This window comes from Eleutherodactylus coqui, chromosome 5 (assembly GCF_035609145.1).
Source record: "Eleutherodactylus coqui strain aEleCoq1 chromosome 5, aEleCoq1.hap1, whole genome shotgun sequence".
Lineage (NCBI taxonomy): Eukaryota > Metazoa > Chordata > Amphibia > Anura > Eleutherodactylidae > Eleutherodactylus > Eleutherodactylus coqui.
The window spans coordinates 34,372,180-34,391,125 of record NC_089841.1 but is presented as its reverse complement, the minus strand read 5'-3'; the positions used below and the strand labels follow the sequence as shown (position 1 = coordinate 34,391,125).

The 18,946-nt window shown below is 44.5% G+C and overlaps 1 pseudogene; it reads right to left on the bottom strand.

The window, feature by feature from the left end:
- LOC136629225 (zinc finger protein 585A-like) overlaps positions 1–18,946 on the bottom strand; it is a 130,965-nt pseudogene that overhangs the window by 33,250 nt on the left and 78,769 nt on the right.

Sequence of the window (18,946 nt, the reverse complement as noted above, 5' to 3'; positions counted from 1 at the left end):
GTGTGTGATGTTTTTGGGATCAGGATGGATGGAGTAGAGCTGTGTGTGATGTGTGGGGATCAGGATGGATGGAGTAGAGCTGTGTGTGTGATGTGTGGGGGATCGGGATGGATGGAGTAGAGCTGTGTGTGTGATGTGTGGGGAATCAGGATGGATGGAGTAGAGCTGTGTGTGTGATGTGTGGGCAATCAGGATGGATGGAGTAGAGCTGTGTGTGTGATGTGTGGGGGATCAAGGTGGATGGAGTAAAGCTGTGTGTGATGTGTGGGGATCAGGATGGAGGTTAATCTTTTTATTATAAAAGTAAAAAACATAACAAAGGATAATGAAATAACAGGAAGTTTGTTAAAATAAAATATAATATACCAACCCAGGTCCTAAAATGTACAATAATCAAAAAGCAGAGAAAGTATATTAACAATAGATTACAAAACCAAGGGAAGCGAACCAGTCCGGCCACAGTTCTATACATGTTCCATTAATTCCAATTTATATATAAACAAAAACATAACTAATAGCTCCGTAGACTCCGTGTGCTAAAAGAAAACACAGAAAAACACATATTAGTTATATTTAAACACGTACCCCATCCACCACACCCTGGTCCACTGCCAACACCTACCAACATGTGAAATACAATAGAGATTTTTAATTTGGGGGGGATTCATATATAGACATTATATCTCTCCCCCTCCCTCCAAACCAAGTTTCTTTCACACATACAACTGACATAATACCCCCCCCCCCCCCTCTCATGACATAATGCTACCCACTCACAATACAAAATACATAATACCTGACCTCCTGGCATAAGAATACATAAGAAGAAACATAACCAATACTTCTGAGGGCTCTATGGCCCTCTAGCCTTGGTTCGAGTCCTGTAAGCCTTACAAACAAAGACTTAAGACTTAAAAACAAAACCGAAAGCTTATGTGAGAGAAGCTAACCCCTGACCAGGCAAGAGTTCTCCAGGCTAGGGAACCCCAAAGCAAAGGCTCCTCCAAAGGAAGGCTGCCCTAGGCCCACACAGCCTCTCAAACTCCAGAGAACACACCTTCACCAGGTCACTGAGAATGTTCCTACTTACCTCATTCTCGAGGAGGATTTTATGCTGCATTGACACTAAGCACCATGCGTTCCACATGTAATACTTAACTACTAGATTCATTAAAAATAAAGTGTAGCGGTCCCTGCCACCCAAATCTCTGAATGCGCCATAACACCACTCAGCATAGTTTTCATACTTTGGCACTCACAAATGGACAATCACTGCTGACCACGACTGTATGGTAACTCAAAGGTGCTTCAGTCTGAATGAAAGAATATCAAATATCCAGAAAGGAAAGATGAAAAGGCAGCACTCCAAAGCAATGGTGAAAGTGTAGTGGGCCAGTACATGCTTTCCTCGCTCCCTCCATAATTACATACACATATGTCTTATGTAAATGCTCTGTGCAAAACTGTCTTGTCATTCTGGTATGTGTATTGCACAGCTGCAGCAAATGAGAGGTAAATGAAATGTGAGCTGACTGTCTATAAATGAATCAATTCATGTCCTGTCATGTGGTATGAGTGAGGCTATTAATGTGAGCGCTTGAGAGCTGGAAAGTGAGTCCTCCATCTTCTGGAGCTGAAAGTAAAGCACAGAGGCACATGAGGGCACCTTCAGCTTTCGCGTGGTGAAGATGGAAGAGGAGGAGAGATTTCCCGAGCGCAAGGATGAGCATGAACAGTGAGTGAACCCACAGCAGAGAGAGAGCATGAGCCAGTCCTAAGTTTTCTTACTCAAGGCCCAGTGCAGAGGTACTTTTTCTGTCTTCTGTTGTTGATGCCAAAGCGTTCTGAAATCGGGGGCCGCTGGGTGGAGGTACGCATTTATAATTGTCCCACACACAGGCATCCTGAAGTCTGGGATTGCTGTGTGGAGATACTCATTTTCAAGTCTGTCTGTATGTATATATATATAGGGTGGCTTCACACGAGCGTGTTTTTGTACGTACATAGGTGCGTACATAAGTGCGCACCCATGTATGTGCAAAAACATGCGTGAATGCAGGTCCATGCATTGCCTTCAATGAAGCCACAGCTGCTGCCGGCGGCTCCACTGAAGGCAATGGTCTGCTGACACTTCTGAATTGTTTTTTACAGTGAAGGGCTGTAAATATAAGCCCTTCCCTGAAAAACAAAGAAAAGTCGTGTTAAAAATTAAAAAAAAAACACACTCACCTCCCTTCAGCTGTTGGGGCTCAGTCGAGTCCTCTCAGCGCTGTCCCCCCGCCCTTCTAAGCAGTTCTTTCAGCAGGCAGGGATTTTCCCGCCTGCTGAAAGAACTGCTTAGAAGGGCCAGGGACAGCGCTGAGAGGATGCGGCTGAATCCCTGCCTGCTGAAAGAACCTATTAGAAGGGCCGGCGACAGCGCCGAGAGGGCGCTTCTGAGCCCCGGCAGCTGAAGAGAGGTGAGTATGTTTTTTTTTTAATTTTTAGTACCACTTCTTTTTGTTTTTCAGGAAAGGGCTTATATTTAAAGCCCTTCCCTGAAAAACAATTACAGGATGCCAGCAGCTGTCATCTGTGACAGCTGTGGTAGGGAATTCTTTATTCCCCGCAGGGATGAAGAATTCCTTCACTGCATCTGTCACAGATGTGGTAGGTGCAGCAGGGAATTCTTTTTCCTCCGGGGATGAAGGAAACATCTGCTGCATGCGGCAAATGTGTTCTTCATCCCCGCAGGGACAAGGCAGAGGCAGACAGGTAAGTATTTTTTTTTCACTAAAATTCTTGTTTTTTAGGGAAGAGCTTATATGTAAAGCCCTTCCCTGAAAAACAATTCAGGAGTGCCGGCAGACCATTATCTTCAATGGAGCCGCCGGCAGCAGCGCAGGCTAATTGAAAGCAATGCGTGCATTCCCTTTTGTGCACGCATGTCCTATCTTTTTAAAACACGGACATGTGAACACACCATAGGGAATGCATGTGTTGTAATAGACGCGCGTTTTTGTGTGCGCTTATTTACGAACAAAAACACGCTCATGTGAAGCCACCCTTATGCCCCCTTCACATGAGTATGCATATTTGCGCACATCTGAGAGCTGTGTATTTGCGGAATGAACAATGCTTTTTTTTTGCACATGCATTGGCATATTTAACTGTACTTTTTTGCGCCCGCAAGCAATGTTAACTTGTCCGCGGCAAATAAAGTTACACTGATTGCAATGGCTAATTAGCCTGAGTTCCAGATGTGTTCTTTATCATGCGCAATTCCGCAGTGTTTCACGCATCTCCTAGCGTATTTTGCACACATTTGCTCATCCCTATTGACTTCTATAGGGAGCACATATGCACAGGTAAATAGAGTGTGCTGCGTTTTTTTGTGTGCAACTAATATGCACATGAAAATACGTGCATTTGAATGTCCCTATTGAAATCAATGGGTTCAATTCTTTCCATATTGCATGGGCAGATATGCCCATGTGAGGGGGCCTTACCGGTATAACATCACACTGGGACTGTTCCCCCTTGCAGAATAGTGTGCTCTGAACTAGATCTGCATAAAGTCCTTGATTCCGTTACTTGGGAATATCATTACTATAATCGGAGAAATGCGGTTTGGGCAATAAACTTCTGTTCCCTCAATGCGCCCTCTAGATTTATCCAACAGCCAAGGGTAAATCCCAAGGTATTGAATCTGACTTGTTCCCTATTTGCTGTTGCACTCATCAGGCCTGTGCTCCCTCCCCTATCCCTTGTATCAGGCTAGTGAGATCCTTGCTCTACCTTTAGATCCTGTGTACCATGTTTTCTTGTATTGTGGATGACTGCGATGGCTCGTTGTTTTTAACATTTGTATGTCCCGGGCCGTTGCTCAGCAATGACGCGGTTACTAGAGATGAGCGAACCTACTCGTTTCGAGTAATTACTCGATCGAGCACCGCGATTTTCGAGTACTTCAGTATTCGGGTGAAAAGATTCGGGGGGCGCCAGGGGGTGGGGGGAGGCATGGCGGAGCGGGGGGGTAGCAGCGGGGAACAGGGGGGAGCCCTCTCTCTCTCCCTCTCCCCCCCACTCCCCGCTGCAACCCCCCACTCACCCACGGCGCCCCCCGAATCTTTTCGCCCGAGTACGGTAGTACTCGAAAATCGCGGCGCTCGGGCAAAAAAGGGGCGTGGCCGAGTAGGCTCGCTCATCTCTAGCGGTTACCCGCAGCCCATTAACAATGTTAAGCAATGTTGACTTCAATGGAGGCCGTCTGCGCGGAAACCATGTCAAAATAAATCTTGCTGCAAGTTTACCTCCGCTCGTGGAATACGCAATTAGTATACGTGAGTGTGAGCAAAAAAGCAAATTCACATGCTTTTCAATGCCCACGCTTCGCTGTGAATCCTCTGCATGGGCACGATTGTGGATTATGCAATTGGAATCGCCCATGTGAGCCTGACCTTACAGTACTGGTACAAGGAACAATGACAGCTCAGCGATATGTTCAGGACATCCCCAAACCAACAGGTTTTGCCTCTCATGGCTTCCAAAAGGCATTTTTGAGCATTTTTTACCTAAGAGTGTATCTACACACATTACAAATATGTTAAACCTTCGACTCATCCACTGGTCCCAACACTTCCTAACAGTCGGGTCAGAGTGGCCTAGGCGGTGGTCAATTAGTTGATATGACCATCCAACTGCTCACATTCCAATAATGCGCCCCCTGTCAAACTCTGGTAACTGAGTGAAATATCTTTTATTGCGTCGTAGAGGCCTCTAGTGATCAACAAGCTCTACATGAGCGGAAGAAGAGGTCCCTTACACATAAGTAGCCTCTGAGATCCTTTTTGCAGGCCAAGGATGGAACCAATTTTAGGGCCTCAGGTGGCAACACTGTTCATCCAATCACCACAACTCGAATCATTTGCATATCTGCCTGAGATCTAACTGCATGCTGAGTTTTGAGGCAAAACAACAAATTCTAGGGGCTGGATTTTTTTTTACCTAAGGGTGCATTCAGACGACCGTATATCGGCTGGGTTTTCACGCCCAGCCAATATACGGCATCCCTCTCTACAGGGGGAGGAAGCTGGAAGAGCCGGAAGCAGTGTACTGAGCTCCCGCCTCCTCTCCACTATTTGCAATGGGAGGGGGCAGGACGGGGGTGGAGCTAAGTTCACGGCATAGCTCCGCCCCATTCCGCCCACTCACATTGCAAATAGTGGCGAGGGGCGGAGAGGAGGCAGGAGCTCAGTGCACTGCTCCCGGCTCTTCCAGCTTCCTCCCCCTGCAGAGAAGGATGCCGTATATCGGCCAGCATGAATACAAATATGTTAAACATTCAACATTTACACATAGAAATATCACATATATACAGTGTACACGAACATTACACACACATAAACCTTGTTATTTTCTCTATGGGCGTTCACCTACTCCTGCCCATGGCCATCTTGTTCTTGTCACTCTTCCAAGTTTGTTCAAATGCTCTCATTTAGTTATTGCCTTTACCCCGTCTCCCTCTGTGTTTTGTCATTGGTCATCTTTATTTTCGTTTTTTCCTTGAAGGCTCTCTAACCCGAGTCTGCTAAATGCTCCTGATTTTTTTTTCTCACTTAATCAAACCAGGTTTTCAATTTGGCTTTTCATAACTTTTTTATTTTTCGATACATATTGATGTCTATTTGTATGTGAAATCATGGGGCACAGACTGATAAAAAAAAATCTATCAAAATTTTTAAAAAGTTAAGTAGAAAAAAACCCTACATTTTGCTTTACTATGTAAAAAGCAAAAAAAGACCGCAATTGGTATTGTCGCATCTGTAACCACCCATATTATAAAATCTGCACATTATTGATCCTGGATGGGGAATGCAGTAAAATAATAGCAGAATAGCTGTTTTTGATTATCTTAAACTGTGATTACCTGTTTGGAGTCAGGTAGGAATTTTTTTCCTCAAATGGGGAAAATTGGCTTCTACCTCATTGTTTTTTTTGCCTTCATCTGAATCAACATGGGGAGGTTAGCAGGCTGAACTGAATGGACATATCTTTTTTCAGCCTGACATACCCTTACTGAAAATAATTTAAATAAAAAGAGGATCAAAACGTTTCATGTATTCCAAAACGGTGGCAAGAAAAAAATATTGCCTCATTATAAAAACAAGCTGTCACTCCTCCCTGTCAATGAACTATAGAAATGTTGTACTGTAGCAATGCAAACTTAGAAAAAATGCTTTTATTGTCCAAAAGTAGAAACATTATATATTCATAGTTATGAGAAAAACTAAGTACATCCTCTTTGAATTCTATAGATTTACATATCAGGACTAAAAAAAACATGTACTCCTTAGAATGTCTTAACCCTTTCAAATCCAATTTGTATCCTGGTTTTCCTAGGGGGCTTACTCTTTTTCTGCCATTATACAACGGCACTATATGCTGGCTAAAGCCAGTACTGCATGAGGTGACACGTTGGATAGGCTACGACAGCAGAGAGGCTGGCAATACACAGTAAGAGAACCCTGACGGACGTCTTCCAACATCGGAGCTGTACAGCCTTAAAGGGGTTGTCTCGCGAAACCAAGTGGGGTTATACACTTCCGTATGGCCATATTAATGCACTTTGTAATATACATCGTGCATTAAATATGAGCCATACAGAAGTTATTCCACTTACCTGCTCGGTTGCTAGCGTCCTCGTCTCCACGGTTCCGTCTAAATTCGCTGGCAGCTTGCTTTTTTAGACGCGCTTGCGCAGTCCGGTCTTCTCCTTTCAGCACGAACCGCTTCAGTGTGCTCCCCGCTACAGCTCTTCTGCGCATGCGCAGACGAGCTGTCACTGCTCGGGAGCGCGCTGGAGCGGCCATTCTGTACCTTCGTCTGTTAGAGGAAGGTGCAGAAACTGGAGCTGCCCAGCGGAGAAGCCCAGCCCAGCAGCCCAGCTGTCCCGAGAAGCCGCCCAGGTAAGTGATGGGTAGGGGGGTGATCTTCACTAACAGGTGAAGGTCCCGGGCCACAGCGGTAGGCCCCAGAGCCCAGCGCTGGGCTCCGAAACCTAGCGCTAGGCTCCGGAACCTAGCGCTGGGCTCCGGAACCTAGCGCTGGGCTCCGGAACCTAGCGCTGGGCTCCGGAACCTAGCGCTGGGCTCCGGAACCTAGCGCTGGGCTCCGGGGCCTAGCGCTGGGCTCCGGGGCCTAGCGCTGGGCTCCGGGGCCTAGCGCTGGGCTCCGTGGCCTTCACCTGGGCTCCGGGGCCTAGCGCTGGGCTCCGGGGCCTTCGTCTGTTGTCAGGGTCTAGCGCTGGGGAGCCGGGAGCGTAGCGCTGGGGAGCCGGGAGCGTAGCGCTGGGGAGCCGGGAGCGTAGCGCTGGGGAGCCGGGAGCGTAGCGCTGGGGAGTCGGGGGCTAGCGCCGGTTACCTGCTGCCTGGCGGTGGGTGACTGGTCGGCGGCTGCGGTGGGTCCGGTCGGCGGCTGCGGGGCGTCTGGTTGCCATGGAGACACAGCTGGTAGCGTCTCGGGAGCGCGCACGTCGGGCTGCAGCGAGCGACGGTAAAAGAGCCGGCGGCCATCTTGGGGAAACTTTTATAAGTTGCTGAAACACTGGAACGGTAAGTACAAACCAGCTAGAAAAGTCATTTACAGGGGGGCTTAGTAATGTATGCTTAATTAGGGGGATTGGGCAAAAAAAAAATTCACTGCTTCCTCGAGACATCTCCTTTAAATCACAATGTCTTCAGAGGTCAGACAGTGGATTGGAAAGGGTTAAAACTAGTCGAAGTATGATACACAGAGACAGCCTGTAGAGGGCTGAAGAAGGACACAGAAGAGCCTGCAGGGGGCTGGAGAACAGACATGTGGAGGTGCTTCTGAGCAAGAAAAGCTGTATGTGAGTGTCAGGAGGAGTTAAAAGACACACTGAGTTTGGTTGCTGAAAGCCAGAGATAAGCAAGTCTCTGATAGAGAGGACAGACTACTCCCTGGGAGAGAAACTGGGAGGCTGAAAGCCTGACATCCGTGGCTGACCAGGCTGTGGTACGGCCACGAGTCTGATGGGGAAGGATGCCTAGTTGGGGACAGTGTGGAGTTACTGCTATTTTACTGTCAACTGCTGCATATTGGGAGTAGGTGAGAAACTGCTGTCTACAACCTTGGTGGGCAAGTGTATGCTTAATATAGATGAGCGAGTATACTCGCTAAAGGCAATTGCTCGAGCGAGCATTGCCTTTAGCGAGTATCTCCCCCGCTTGAGATGGAAAGTTCGGGTGCTGGCAGCGGGCACGGAGCTGCGGGGGAAAGCGGGGCGGAACGGAGGGGAGATCTCTCTCTCCCTCTCTCCCCCCGCTCCCTCCTGCTGACAGCCGCTACTCACCGCTCCCCCGCAACGGCACCCGAACCTGCAGTCTCGAGCGGGGGAGATACTCGCTAAAGGCAATGCTCGCTCGAGCAATTGCCTTTAGCGAGTATACTCGCTCATCTCTAATGCTTAATTTATTGCACAAAGTATAACTGCTGCTAGCGGCTGTTGCTTTTCCACTGAGGTTTACTTTTCCATTGCTGAAATCAAGAGAAATAAATTGGTTGGACTTTTATATGGACTGAGTGAGCAACTGGGTCTTCACCGACCTCACCCCCCACTCAGACATTGCCACACTAGGTAAATACAGACTCAGATGATCGACACATTATCAATTAAACCATGTTATTATTAAACAAAAACTTGGTCAAAATGCAGAAGCAGTGTGTGAAAAATAAGATACACCCCATGAATCAAAAACTTGTAGAACCACCACTTAGGAGCAATAACTTGAAGTAATTATTTCCTGTGAGACTTTATCAGTGTCTCACATCATTTTGCAGTATTTTTGCCCGTTCTTTACAATGTTACTTCAGTTCATTCAGGCTTGTGGATATTAATTTATGCACTGCTCTATTAAGGTCCCACCACAGCATTTCAGTTCAATTGAGTTCTGGACTCTGGGCCATTGTAACACCTTTTTTTTCTTTTTCAGCTATTTGGAAGTAGATGTACTGGTATGTTTGGAATTATTGTCCTTTTGCATGAACCAGTTTCGCCCAAGGTTAAGCTTTTAGGTAGTACTTTGTTATACAGAGGAGTTCCTGGTCAACTCAATGACTGCAAGGTGCACTGCTTCCGGCCTGGCCCGCCTCCTCCCTCTGCAGAAAGGGACACCGTATATAGGATGGGCGTGAAAACCCCAGCCGATATACGGACGTGTGAATAAGTCCTTAAAGATAGAAAGACAGAATTACCTGTGGCTGAGCATTTTTTTAGTCATGAATACAACATAGAACATATGAAATTCACTATATTAAAATGCAATTTCAAATCACAAAGCCATAGAAGAATTTGTGAGTACCAGTTTATAACCACCTTTGACACTTTCAACAGAGGCCTACATTTTTCAAGAGGATTCATGCGTGACTGAGAATTATGAGAAATCTATAGCACTGATAACACTCTGGCCTGGTAACCCCCTAACACCAATTTAAAGACCATAAAACTTTCACATTCTTATCAGTGGACTAATAAAGTATCTACTGCTCTACTCATCCTGTTCTGATATTTTTTAAGTGCAAATTTAGTTTTTGCAAAACATGGCACTGCGCATTATAGCCAAACATCTCATCTGTCTAAAGTTCAGATGCAACTTTGCAAAACCTTAGCTGTGCTGACATGTTCTTTTTAGAAACAAGAGGCTTTCACCTAGCAACCCTTTAAAGAAAGTTGTACTTTCTAAATGTTCTGTCATCAACTTGAAGATTTAGCATGCTCAGGGCTTTAGTGTTTTTTGCACTTTCTCTGAGCTTTGCATGGTCCGACCTTCAGGTGAATTTGTTGGGACGTCCACTCCCGAGAGATTTTTGACTGGAATGTTGTCAACTTAAGTTGTTTGGAAATTGACTTATCACCATTTCCTAATTGATGGTCAATAACAATTGATTCTCTAAGATTATTGAAGATTTATCTTCTTGGGATTGTGTTAATACACACCTGAATGCTCCAGGCCAGCAAACTGCCCAAACTTCTGCTTTCATAGTAGTGGTGACACTTGCTGATGATCAATTAATCAAGGGCATTTGATTACCAGCACTTGGCTGATACTTTCTCACTTAATTCCTATGAAAGCGGTAGTGGTGTACTTAATTATTCACACACTGCTTCTGCACTTACAGTTTTTATTAAATAAAAAATTACACTTTGTGATTTGTCATGTGTTGTTGTTCATCTAGGGTAGTATTTACATAATTTTAACATTTACGGGGTACATTTATGTCCTGGAGCGTCGGGGTATGTATGCAGAGAGGTCGCGGGGCAACCTCTCTGCATACAGCACAGCAGTCAGCTGTTTACTACAGCTGGGTCATTCCGTGTCAGTTCAACCAACGCTCCCGGTCGACCATCTCAGATTTTAATGAAACTTTGCACAAAGATAGACCCTGACCCTAAACTAAGATTATCTAAGGCTAGCAGTTGTGTAATAAATAACTAGTTATGTGATCAAAAATTGCGTGGCGAGTTCAGAACTAGTTATTTATTACACAACTGCTAGCCTTAGATAATCTTAGTATCCAATCTGGATAGAGTGCTAAATAAGCCCAGTGATCACTGTAATATACCACAATCATTATGCAACACTCAATGATATTCTGACCATCTTAGGCCAAAGCTTGTGGCTCACCTGAACTCGCCATGCAATTTTTGATCACATAAGTTTCTTGAGCACAAAAAGTTGTCTCATTCCAAAAATAATTTACCTTCTCATGATTTCTAAACTAATTATACATCCATGCAAAACTTACACTTATTTTATTATTTGACCTCCGCGAGTGCATAGGACCTTCACAGGCATTGATATTTTCCCATCTAGAAGGTCTGGGAACAAAATGAAAAACATCGAATCTTGTAGAGCAAAAAATTCTCTTCCAAATAGAACAAAAATGAAAAAAAATAAAAATGGAGTACATTCCGATTTTCGCCTTTGAAAAAGGGAAAAATTAGCAAAAAAGTGTTTTTTGCCATTTTTGACTCATTGTATCTTAAGAGCTATGCATCCTTTTGGGTCCATAATGGGAATAATGAGAAACATTTCTATGGAGTACACATTGATAAATTCATAGCTGAGTTGGATTGCATTGATTAGGAGTTATTACTGCTTAAAATATGAGTTTTATTTTGCGCGATAGAATTTTTCAGCTACTTTGACATGCAATGGTGGCAGAATGATGATAAGAGTGGCAGTCTGAGTAGCTTAGCTGGATTCAGCACCAAAAGTTCTCCTAGTGTGTGAAGTTTCATTGCTCTAGAGTCATTGGAACTGGCTTGGCAATGGATTGAAATCGCCACTTTTTTCAGGTTGCGCGCTGTAATCACATGACAACCCCCTAGATTAAGACCTGTAGCTCGTGAACCAAAGCACTTTGAAGCCTAATATTCTGGCTATCTTAGTTTAGGTTCAGGGTCTATCTTTGTGCAAAGTTTCATTGAAATCTGAGATGGTCGACCGGGAGCGTTGGTTGAACTGACACGGAATGACCCAGCTGACACCCGCGGGCAATAGCCGCGGTCGGCCGATCAAGGCTATTAACCCTTTAAATGCCGCTGTCAATTCTGACAGCGGCATTTAAAGCCCCCGAATGCTGTTCGGGAAACCCGTACAGCCCCCCGCGGTGAGGTTAGGGTCGCCATGCAGGTGTCATGGCTGCCGGGGGCCTTCTGACAGGCCCCAGGGCTGCCTTGAGAGACTGCCTATCAAGCCATCCCAGTGCCTGTCAGAATGCTATAGCATTACGTCATACTGCAGGAGCGATCAAAGTATTGCATATTGTAGTCCCCCAGGGGGACTTAAAAGTAAGGTGAAAAAAAGAGCAATAAAGTTTTTTTAATTGTAAAAAAAAAAAAAAAAAAAGTAATAAAAGTTTAAATCACCCCCTTTTGCCATATCTATAATTAAAAACTCTAAATAATAAAATAAAAATATATATTTGGTATCGCCACATTATTTACCCAGCACGGTGAACGTAGTCCGAAAAAAAAAAAATAAAGAACGCCAGACATGCACTTTTTCAGTCAGCCTGTCTCCCAGAAAAAACTCAATAAAAAGCGATCAAAAAGTTGTGCGTATTCTGAATTAGTACTAATGTAAACTACAGGACATCCCGCAAAAAATGAGTCATCGCTGAACTACGTCGACGGAAGAATTAAAAAGTTATTGCGCGCACAAGATGACCTCAGAAAATAATTGAAAAAAAAAGGTTTCACTGTTAAATTGTACCCACATCATCATCATTTTGTGCTCTAGATTATCTTCCTTTTTTCTTCTATGACAAAGTATACTTAGACTGTCCCAGTATGTTCAAACGGTGCGGATTTGTGGCAGAATTCACCTGCAGAATGTGCACCAGAATTCCACAACCAAGTACAGTGCTGAAAACATGTAAAAGAATGCCCAGAGTGGCCTGGATAGCTTGGGTACCCTCAACTCCCTCTCCACCGGGTAGACGCACTTAGTGCCGTCGAGAGCTGACATCGGTCAGTTTCCCACTTTGCGAGATCGGGACACTACACCCCGATCGGCAGAATGCATACCTTCTCTCTCTACACACTTACCCCTTTCTTACCTCATCTTTTTATCTTTTTTTTCTCTCTCTTAAACTCTCTGGTGCCTTGTGCCCTTGCTGCCGAAGCGGCTCGCCCCAATACCTATAGGTTGCCACCATGACCAGTCTTTCCTTTTGTACGTATAACGCCAGAGGTCTGAATTGCCCCACTAAAAGAGGTCAGATTCTGGCTCATATGCACAAAAAAGGATACTCATAGCGCTCTTTCAGGAGACACATTATCGAATGGACCATATTCCCAAATGTAACAACAAATATTATAAATCCTGGTACCACAGCTCACATCATGAGAAGAAGGCCGGTGGTATATCCGTAACAATACCAAAAAAAAAACCTCCCGCATAAACTCCTTGATTCTAAAGAGGACAAGGAAGGCAGATATTTATTCTTAAAGCTGGAATTAGGACGTCGCATTATAACAGTGGCTAATATCTAGTCTCCCAATACAGGTCAAGCCTCGTTTGGACACCGCATACTTGGAGACTTGGCACAGTTCGCCTCAGGCACCAATATCATCCTGGGAGGGGACCTCAACCTCTGTCTAGAAACAGGCCTGGATTCATCCTCGGGTAAGTCCAGCTCATCCCTGGTGGCCCTATGTAGACTGAGGAGAAGATTATCAGAGCTGAGACTCGTTGACCTCTGGAGAACTTTACATCCAGGGACCAGGGATTACAGCCACCACTCCTCCTCACATAACAGTTACGGGAGGCTAGATTACATTTTCGTTTCCCATGGTCTCCTAGACTTAGCCCCACGAAGCTCCATGGGTAATTTTATCTGGTCGGACCACGCGCCTGTCTATGGGGCACTCCTGGTGGGGGGGAGGCAAGGGGAGGACAGAATATATGGCAACTTAACGACAACCTCCTGGGCGACGCTTTATGTCTGGCTGAAATTAAACATTCTATAGATACCTTCATTGAAGTTCATAAAACGGACACAACATCCCCAACAATACAATGGGAAGCCATGAAGTGTGTCTTGAGAGGCATTTTTATTTCCCATGGGTCTAGATTAAAGAAAGATAGGACAGGAAAGCTAACAGAACTGATAGCTAAACTAGATAAAATAGAGCAAGAGAATAAATTCCAAGCCTCCCCGTCACTGAATGCTGAGATTTCGCTATTACGCCAACAGATCTTGGGATGTATGGATCAAGCTCATCTACGCATAACGGACAGGATAAAAGGTGGTTTTTATGAATATGTCAATAAATGCAGCTCCTGCTAGCGAGAGCACTAAACCTGCGGGAGAGTCAGACCCACATCTTCGCAATAAACTCAAAGGAAAAGGGAAACGTACATGCCACAAATGATATTTTGGAGTGTTTCCAGACATACTACAGCGAGCTTTACAACATCGGAAATGAGGGGAGCGACATTGGGGGGGGGGGGGGTGGCACCCCACCAAACATTGAACAATACTTACATAGTCATGCACCACCACCAATATCTGCAGAGGAGGCCAAGACATTAGAGCAGGATATATCGGAAAAAGAGATCCTGGAGGAAATTCAGAATCTGAAAGCAGGAAAGAGCCCAGGTCCCGATGGCTTCACTCCTAGATTTTATAAGATTTGCTGGGAGACAGTGGCCCCTATAATGAGCAGAGTTTTCAATGCAGTGTCAGCGAACCACCCATTCCCATGCCAAGCATTGCGAGCCATCATTACAATATTACCAAAACCAGGTAGAGATCCCATGTTGTGTGGTAATTACCGCCCAATATCCTTGCTAAATGTAGACACGAAAATCTTGCGAGAACCATAGCCACACGCCTAAGACCAATCACTCCCCAGATCATTCATAAGGACCAGGTAGGATTTGTCCATAGTCGAGAAGCCAGGGACAACACCATCAGAACACTTTCATTGATAGAGAGGGCGAGGGCCACAAACAATCCATTATGCCTTTTATCAGTAGACGCCAAAAAGGCATTCGATCGAGTAAGCTGGGCTTTTCTGGAGGCTACACTATGGAAGATAGGACTAGGTGATAGGATAATAAATTGGGTGATGGCCTTGTATAACGCCATCAGGGCAAATAAAGAAGTACAGGGATATAAAGTAGCTCAGAACGAACACAAAGTAGCGTCCTTTGCGGACGACCTCCTAGTATATATCACAAATACCAAAAAGCTATTCCTGCCGTTCTGGGAGAATCTGACAGATATAGCCAGGTCAGCAATTTTAAAATTAACCTTCACAAGTCAGACATATTAAACATTACTTTACCATCTACAGAGGTCAGACATTTCAGGTCACAGTTTCCTCTGAACTGGAGAGAGGACCATATTAAGTATCTAGGAGTGACCCTCTCCCCTGACCCGGGAAAGCTTTATGAATTGAATTTTGAGCCTATTTATTCTAGGCTGGTGAGAGACTTTGAGAGGTGGAGACCATTAACCCTCTCTTGGTTTGGCAGGATAAATACCATCAAAATGAATGCTCTCCCCAGACTCCTATACCTATTCCAAACATTACCCAATCAAATTCCAAGAAATTATTTCCTTAAACTGAGAAAGGCGGTAACACGTTTTATCTGGGGGGCCACAGACCCCGCCTGAGCTACAGACTACTCACTCAACGGAAGGAAAGGGGAGGAGCGGGATTACCGGATTTAATCTTATACTACAGAGCTGCGATTGGCAAACTGGTTCTGGATCTGGTCCATGGGGAACCACCTAAACCGTGGGTCGAAATGGAGCAGTATCCAGTTCCTGGTAGGATCCGGGTACTCTCTTGGGGGTTTCGGACGACGAGGCACAGGGGTCTCCCCTGTGGTGACTTTAATATTAAATATATAGGATAAATTTGCACAGCCACACCATCTAGTAGCATCACAAGGCCCATTACACCCCTCGTGGGGAATGCAGACTCCCTCAGGGAGACATGGGATTACCTCTGCTAGACAGAATGGGCTTACAAACACCTAGAATAAGGGACCTGGTAGGGGAGGAAGGTCTATTACCACTGAGCACACTTCTGGGTGAGGGGGGCCCCCTGGCAGGCGCGTGGTTCCAATACCTGCAGATAGGCCACTTTATTAGAGCTCTGGGACCAATATCAGATCTAACTTCCTAACCCAAGCCCTTTGAGGGGCTCTGTGAGGAGCCTGGACGGACGAAGGGGGAGATCTCCGCTGTCTATGACATCTTGGTCACTGGGGAGGACAGGGACGCGGTGAGGAGGATCCAGAGATCCTGGGAAAGGAAGCTGGGTCGATCTATGACAGAGGATGATTGGGATAAGGCCTGGCAAATGACCCATAAGATGTCAATATCAGGGAACCAACAAGAGCTGAATTATAAACCCATAACAAGGTGGTATCGTACACCAGCAAGACTGGCCAAAATCTATCCAGGGCTCTCGAATATGTGCTGGAGATGCCTGAGGGAGAGGGGCACGCTCACTCACATTTGGTGGTCCTGCCTCCAGCTCTCCGGACTGTGGTCGGAAATAGATGGTCTATACAACTCCCTGAACAGCTATATCTTTGACACCAGAAATCGTTCAACTATTTATATTACCAGGGTCCATGGGTACTAACAAGACCAATATTTTAAGTTTTTTTCGTCAGGCCATGAGATTGGTGATTCCTAGGTGCTGGAGGTCACAGGACCCTCCGACCCGTTTGAATTGGGTGACAGCGATGGATGAGATTAGCCGTATGGAGGAGATGAGGGTCAGAGATGATGCCCAATATACATCCTATCATGCCACTTGGGAGGTTTGGACGACATTTCGCAAATCTACTGGGTTTGGCCATTGGTTGGCTAACGGGTTTATATCGCAGTAATGACCGGGGCGGGTTGGTTCGGTGGCGTGGGCGGAGGGCACACATCTTTCCTTCTCCTTGTTCCTTTTTCTCTTTTTTTTTTCTCCTCTTTCCCCTATTTCCTCGCCTACTGCTTTTTAAAAAAAATTCTCATACCTTCTTTCATACCTATCCTTTCTGTTCTACTACCCCTACTTGGGGCAACATTGATATTGACATAGTCATTAGCCCTGTTAGGGAATGGATATTCCCATTACTCGTTAACAACTTATCACAATTTATAGGATTGTTTCATAGTTTTAGAATACCGAACAAAGAAAATATAGAAACATCTTTAGGAAACACTTTATTGAACATACAATTATTCCATTCATTAAAATGTTCAGGACATTGTTACGAATATATTACAGAAACGAATGATACTGAGATTGATGCTTTTACTACAATCTGTATTGTACAAGTCTCTAATAAAAGACACTTGATTAAAAAATGCTCAGAAAAATGACACAAGGACTGTGACATAAAAAAAAATGTTGTGATTACCTCGTTGTTTTTTTTTATTTGTTCATTAAACAAGTTTTAAAAAAGGAAGATGGTTATTTTTTTGTGTGAGTTTTTAGATGGGTAAGAAGTTGTGATTTCCAAGTAAAGCACTTCTGACATTCTGAACATAAAAATGGTTTCTCCCCTGTATGACTTCTCTGATGTCTAACAACATCTGTTTTCAGAGTAAATCGTTTCCCACATTCTGAACATGAATAAGGCTTTTCTCCTGTGTGACTTCTTCGATGTCTAATAAGATAGGATTTCAAAGTAAAACACTTCCCACATTCTGGACATGAAAATGGCTTCTCCCCTGTGTGACTTCTTTGATGTATAACAAGATTTGCTTTGTTAGTAAAACAATTGCCACATTCTGAACATGAATACGGCTTCTCTCCTGTGTGAGTTCTCTGATGTCGGATAAGATGGCCTTTGTCATTAAAACATTTCCCACATTCTGAGCATGAAAATGGCTTCTCCCCTGTGTGACTTCTCTGATGTTTAACAAGACTTGATTTATCAATAAAACATTTACCACATTCTAAACATGAATGTGGCTTTTCTCCTGTGTGAGTTCTCTGATGTACAAGAAGATTTCCTTTGTTATTAAAACACTTCCCACATTCTGGACATAAAAATGGCTTCTCCCCCGTGTGACATCTCTGATGCATAACAAGATTTGCTTTGTTAGTAAAACATTTGCCACAATCTGAACAGGAATACGGTTTCTCTCCTGTGTGAGTTCTCTGGTGTCTAACAAGACTTGATTTATCACTGAAACATTTGCCACAATCCGAGCATGGAAATGGCTTCACTCCTGTGTGAGTTCTCTGATGTAGAAGAAGATGTTCTTTCTTATTAAAACATGTCCCACATTCTGAACATGAAAATGGCTTCTCTCCTGTGTGAATTCTCTGATGTACAACGAGATTTTGTTTAATAGTAAAACATTTGTCACATTCTGAACATGAATACGGCTTCTCTCCTGTGTGACTTCTTCGATGTATAACCACATGTGATTTCAGAATAAAATGTTTCCCACATTCTGGACAAGAATACGACTTCTCCCCTGTATGAGCTCTTTGATGTTCTTCACTTCTGTGACTTTTCTTCTGCTTATCATTCTGTGATGAATCAGAATATGTAACCCGTATGAAATGATCAGGTGATGGATCATTGTTGTGAAGGGCTGAGGGAATATCTGAGATAATGGCAGGTTCTCCAAATGTATCTTGTGTGATATCACAGTCATCTGCTTTACAATCTCCAGATATCAGACATCCCTCTGAGATCCCGGTACCATCATCTGCCAAGAATAAAACTGATTTTACTATTTTTGATTCTAAATCAAAAGTGATATTGATATTTAGAACAATTCTATATAAATTACAATTCATGTCGCAAAATACAGTTAGCCATGAAGACACTGGTGGTAAAACAGATCAAAATGCAATCTCTGACTGTCCCAACAGTGAGCTGGTGAATCTCCTTGTGGGCCCCTGAGTCAGGAGATGGCCTTGCCCCCAGCTCTACTGGTGCATTGCATACTGAAGCTACTGCATGTCATATCACCAATTGGTTCTCTCTCCCTGCTGACAGTACTGTCTGAGGAGAGGTGGCCTCGCCCATCAGCTCTGTCTTTTGCATAGTAAGTTGGCTATTTCCAGCTCTCTTCCTGCTTCCCTGCTGTGCTGATCCTGTAAATGCCTGGTTCATATCCTGTACCCCCTGCCCTTTGCTGCGCTGCAATTACAGCAGCAAAGCTTAGCTTGCCACTTGCTACAGCAAAAGGAAAAAAGGAGGGTAGGGGCAAGCTTTTTTAAGAGAAGCACAAGATGTTATTTTTATGTCAACTCCTCTGTTTTTATTTCAGACAGGGATTAACGCATTTTAGAGCCATGATGCCCCTTCTTCAGTGTTTTGCCTGGAATGTACTTATGTATAAAGGCGTAATACAGTATCAAATTGGAGGATAGGATGGGGGAGTAGTAAGGCGGTGG